The following is a 6,000-nucleotide window of genomic DNA, read 5'->3' as shown; positions in this document are numbered from 1 at the left end:
TTCTTGCGTTTCATACGTTTCTTACGTCTCTTACGAAAGTTGAGAAAAACTTGACGTCGTTGACCTTAGTCAAGATCGTGTCGGGCCGCATAGAAACATCTGTAGTTATGCTGCTCCCGAAAGTTGAAATTTTGGCTGTGAAACACACGTCGTATGCTTACGTCGATTTTAGTGTTGTTACGAAAGTTGAAATTTTTTTCTTACGTCGGTCGGATTTATGACGTATTTGAAACAACATCTCTGATTGGTGTTTCTTTTTAGAGCGGGTTTTATCATTATTCGCGCGAAAATGTTGAATGTTATTGTACCTGTAGCTACTCAGCAGCAGTGTCAGTGCAGCACACCAACATATTATTTTCAGTAGGCTAGGCCCTAGTATTAGTAAAATACTTAATTAATACTGTACTAATAGGAATTGGATTTGACCAAATAATCAAACTAGCCTAGGTCCTAGCCTATTATTATTAGACCTACCTAGGACCTAGGCTAAGCATTGGCCTATGGGCCTCCCTATAAGCATAGTACTAACCACAGTAAGATACCCATTATTTACAGGCCTATAATAAGAATAAATTTAACAAAACAATATAAATTATACAAAATCAAGCAAACAATTTTTTTTTAAAGTTACATAATAATATTATATTGCTTACAAAGGGGCTTTCTATATCTTATCTTGTTGCAAATGTTGATTTTCGCGACGTTTCTACCGATGCTGATTGTTTATTGCACGTCCATAAATAAGAGTATTATATTTTGATATGAGTTGTAAACCAATTCAATTCAATTCATCGACATTTTTATTCCATAATCAATATAAAAACATATACAAATACAATACAAATAATAAGATAATGGAATGGGATACAAAATAAGCACAAGTGCTTTAAGCATGTAACCCTAACAAAAAGATCAAACAATTAGTACAAACAAAAAAAACAAACCAAAATAACATAATGTGATTTACTTAACTTAAATATTTCTATTGTTATAATATTGCTTTAATCTCTGTTTAAACAAACTTAAAGTGGGGGATTGTTTTATATAGTCTGTTAAATTGTTCTAAATATGTGTTCCTTGGTAGGAAATACATTGCTGTCCGACTTTGGTGCGTTTTAGTTGTGGACAGTAGTTTGACCTGTTTCTAGTTGAGTAATTATGGAATGAGGCAGATGTACTAAATAAGTTATTAAATGATTCAGGTAATAGATTATGTTTATATTGATACATAAATATAGCAGTGTGTTTCGTATAAAGGTCAAAAATATTTAATGTTTGGGTCGAAATAAAAAGTGGATGAGAAGGATGCATAAAAAGAACATGACAAATATTTCTAAGTGCTTTTTTCTGGAGAATATGTATACGGTTTAAATTTGTTTTGTAGCAGAAGTAGCACCCCATACTGTGATAGCATACGTTATTCTAGGTAATATAAGTGCATTGTATACCGTTAACAAGATGTTACTTGATAACATAGACTTCACTTTGTTTAAGACACCAATTATTCTAGAAATACTGTTTGCTACCTCATTTACATGAAAATTAAACGATAAACTCCCTGATTAGAACATTATTATGCCTATATTGAAACTACTGTGCATTTGTAAAGTATGTAGGCCTACAACATCGTAAAGTGGGCTAAAATTATAGTAGTAAATACATACAAATGTTATTGTCCGGCTTTATTTCACTATAAGGACATACACATTACGTCATAACTCTTGTCGCTCATTGGTTGCTTGTTACGATTGCGCTTACGTCTCTTGCGAAAGTTGACTTCAAGTCAACTTTCGTAAGAGACGTAAGAAACGTGACGCAAGGGCGTTCATTCAAGCGTAAGATCAAAAATCCCGGTTTCCTGTAAAATTGGAAGAAAACGTCGTAACGCAACAATTGTTAGGTCATCGGTTTCCTGTAAAATCGTTTGTCGTTACCATTTTTCTTACGTTGCGTCGATTTTGTAAATTTTTGATCGTAATCGGTTTCCTGTAAAATCCGCATTTCTTACGACAAATCGACGTAGTCGCAACAAAAGTGATGTTCTTACGTCGACAGGAAACCAGCCTTTACACGAAACTAGCGTGCGAAAATGGGGTCGTAGGTTGTAAAGACAACTGACCTTAAAACGTAATTTCCGGTTTGTGATTCGTCGATTAAGCATTTAAGCGGTTAAATATTTCAAGTACGAACAACGCTCAATTTATAACCCGAGGCATGGGTGAAATTAAGCGCTTATTTTAACCACCGTACGACAAGTCGTGCCCACAGATGGTTCTCGAATACATAATAATTTCAGCGTTAAAAAAACTGGCGATTTCAAATGTACCTACCGCAGGACAATAATACAATTAAATAGACACTTTGATTTATGTACTGTAAAATTAGTACCCTGGGAATTACTTCCGAAAGAGAAACTTGTCACAAAATGAGACCAATTGTTTAAGTCAAATTTAAACAAACTTAATTTGTGTTTTGTATGTAACATTAGGGTTGAGGGATGGGGAAGAGGATGGGTGCAAAGAGGAACAATTTTTAAATATATTCTTTATCCATTTAGTAACGAAATATTAATTGTTTTCATGTTTTACAAATAATATACCACTAAACACAGTAAAACATTGCGATTTAATACTTAGTTGAAACTATCACCGTCATAGTCGATTGAAAGAGTACAGTACATGTAACGATACATCACTACGACGTGTATATGTTTATATAATGTAAAACAATTTGTGAAAATCACCTCTATTCGGGAAAAATCATAAATTCGATTTAATCGTCAATAAATATTAAATTATCTAACTCAACTTAATTAGTAGGCCTAATGGTTTTCAATTGTTACTTAGAGCCAATTCATACTTAAGTTGGTTCCTACCCTACCCACCAAAGTTGTTCTGCGTTTAGGGCATGTGATGTACCGTAGGCCTATCCTCTACTGGTTTTACAACGCTACTCAGTGAGGGAAGGGTGATGATGTGGGTGGTTTAACTGCAATAATAAAGATGTGAACATAATATACAGCGAGTGAAAACGCTAGCTCATTATCCGTTTAAAAAAATTTATATCCAACCTCTGCCGTACAGATTGAAAAAAAAATGGATCGAATTTCTGTTACTAGTATACAGTACTTGCCTTTACGACGCCTGATGGAATAGACACTTGTGGAACAGAGATTGGAATGTTCCATTCATCGCAAATCAATACATTTGTATAAACGTATATTAAATCTATAAAAAAAGTATTTTTTCAAGAAAATCGGCCTGTCTTCAGCATTATGATGCTGTACTCAAGCTGTTCAACCGGTTTCCAGCCATTGAAAACAATTATCGTAGGAGGAGATAGGAAAATGCGAAGCATCCTCGTATTATTGTCTGCGGGTATTTTTCAAGATGGAAATCCATTAGACAGTGTATACCACGATCGAAAAACACCCCTATTTGGGGCAATTCGTTGAACCTAAATTCGTTTTAATTGTCCATAACTAATTATCGAACTCAATTTAATTAGTAAACAGGGTTTACATCAGGTGGTTAAAATCAGTACCGAAAGTACGAAACAACTTTATATACCATCGAGTAAACATTCTAGAAATAACGCGCGATTTACCGAATTTTGCCCTTACGTAAATTTATATATAGATAGTTTAGCAGTAAAACATAGCATAGATAGCTTAAAGTCTTGTAAATGAACATGGGTTGTATATTAATATTATTGTTAAAGTAATAACTTTAGCAATGTTTGTCATTTATAAAACATGGTTAAAATAAAAAAAAAGTATATCATTCAGGAAAAGGTAACACATTTAAGAATGTTTTAATTAATAAGTTATTGTTGGAGATTAATTGTAGGCTTATTGTCTAAAAATTGATTTGAATAAATCAAAAGAAACGAATTTAAGTGATGATATTATTTGTCAATTATGTTATATAATTGTCATAAAATGGCATTATTATTAGTAGGCCTAATAGTATTTATGTTGCACCGTATATTGAACAATAAAACTATTATTTTTGGAAAGGATAATATTAAAGGTATCAATTTCAAATAATTTAGTTATTATTATGTGATTGTGAAAAATAATGTTACTATCATTATTATTTAAAATGGTTTCGAAAACAAATATATGTAAAAATACATAAGAATATTAAATTAATTGAAATGAATTATATAATACAAATTGTAATATTAATCCAAATATTTTACATGGTAAACTAAGGCAGAATGGAAAGCTTACAGTACCTTTTTAGTCGCGTGCAACAGCTCACTATGTTGGTCGTTTGGTAGGCCGTTCGGTCGGTTGGTCGGGCGGTAAACACTAACTTGACCACGCGACTGCAGCTTTGTATATGAACTTGTTAATTCACAAATAAATCGGAGGAAAAAAGATAACGTATCCTAAATAGTAAATGATAGGTTTCTTTTATAGTCTCCCATGATTGTCCCAAAATTGTGACGGTAACATCGGCCTTGACCTCTTATTAAAAAGATTAATGAGCCTATACATTAATTATCGATAATAATATTGTGGCACTGACCTCCTAACAAAATTCGAGCGCACCAATACAGTTAAATAAGAAGCCTGATGTGACTCTTATATTTACAAAATCTTGTAAACTTACTCTGTCGATAACCAGCCGGGAGCTATGTTACGCTATGTTGGCAGCGAATCCAGATACCTTCTGTATATTTTCTATAAATCCATTCTATAAATCAACCTGCTTACAACTGAATTTATTGTCAATTTCCCATTTGATTGCTTAGCTTTTACTTTTTTTTATGTTGTCATAAAATGTTTATTTTATCTGTATTTACTTGATAAGTGAGTTTCCAGTTTAATATATTTACTATTGTTTGATCTTCACTTTATAGAACTGACACAGATACGTCTTATAGTAAACGTGAGGACAATGGTTTCATGCCAGGTGACACGGTAACAAGCCCATTCATTCCATAAGACATACCCGCAGTTTAAACAAATTGTTATACAAGTTACTAGTTATATAAGTTATATAATAAGTAGAATCATTAATGTAAGTCAATTGATTGTCTTGGTTCTAGTTATATAGTACAATGATTACTATACATCGAAATAATAGTATATAGATCTAATAAGCATACAAAAATACTAAATACTCCCTTAAACAATTATTAAACAAGGCCAACAGCCATTAAGTCGCGTGCTACAATGCATAGTGATACCGGACCGACAGACAAACAGACCGACAGACAGACAGACCGACAGACAGACGGACCGACCGACATAGTGAACTATACTGACCGAAATTACTGAACATGTTTAAAAATGTTGAAATGTTTAAAAACATTTATATTTTTTTAATTTACACGTGCGTAGCCTGTCACTTTTGACGTGCTCGTATAACGTAATTTCGAGTTGAAAAGTAAGTCAAGAAAACAGAAACGGGCAAGAAGAGTGCGCAATAACATTTAACGCGCAGTGCGCGCGCAAAAATCTGCGCACTCATGGCAATTTTGTAAACGCTTAAAATTGCCTGAAACGTACTCTTATTTCATCGAAAATAAATTTTGAAAATTTTAAGCGCGCTTACGCATGCGTTACACGCGCTACGCACGTAATTGTATTGCCATAATATGATGATTTATGCCCTGAAATTTATGAGTACCAAATTTTATTTAATTGTGATTCATGTTTGTTAAGATATGATTACAAACGTGATTTCGTTAAATCGTGCGTAGACCGCGTAATTTTTTATTGCGCACCGTGAAAACATAACCACATCGATTCCTGGTCACAAGGAATATTCTGTGAAAAATTGACTTAGCTAGATTAAACTGATATAAAGATAAGGTCATAAAGTGATAAAACGCATAGTGATACCGGACCGACAGACAGACAGACAGACCGACAGACAGACCGACAGACAGACCGACAGACAGACAGACAGACAGACAGACAGACCGACCGACCGACATAGTGAACTATAGAGTCGCTTCCACGTGACTAAAAATGTTTGTGTTTTG

This window comes from Antedon mediterranea, chromosome 10 (assembly GCF_964355755.1).
Source record: "Antedon mediterranea chromosome 10, ecAntMedi1.1, whole genome shotgun sequence".
Lineage (NCBI taxonomy): Eukaryota > Metazoa > Echinodermata > Crinoidea > Comatulida > Antedonidae > Antedon > Antedon mediterranea.
The sequence above is the reverse complement of the archived record's forward strand: the minus strand, read 5'-3'. Positions refer to the sequence as shown.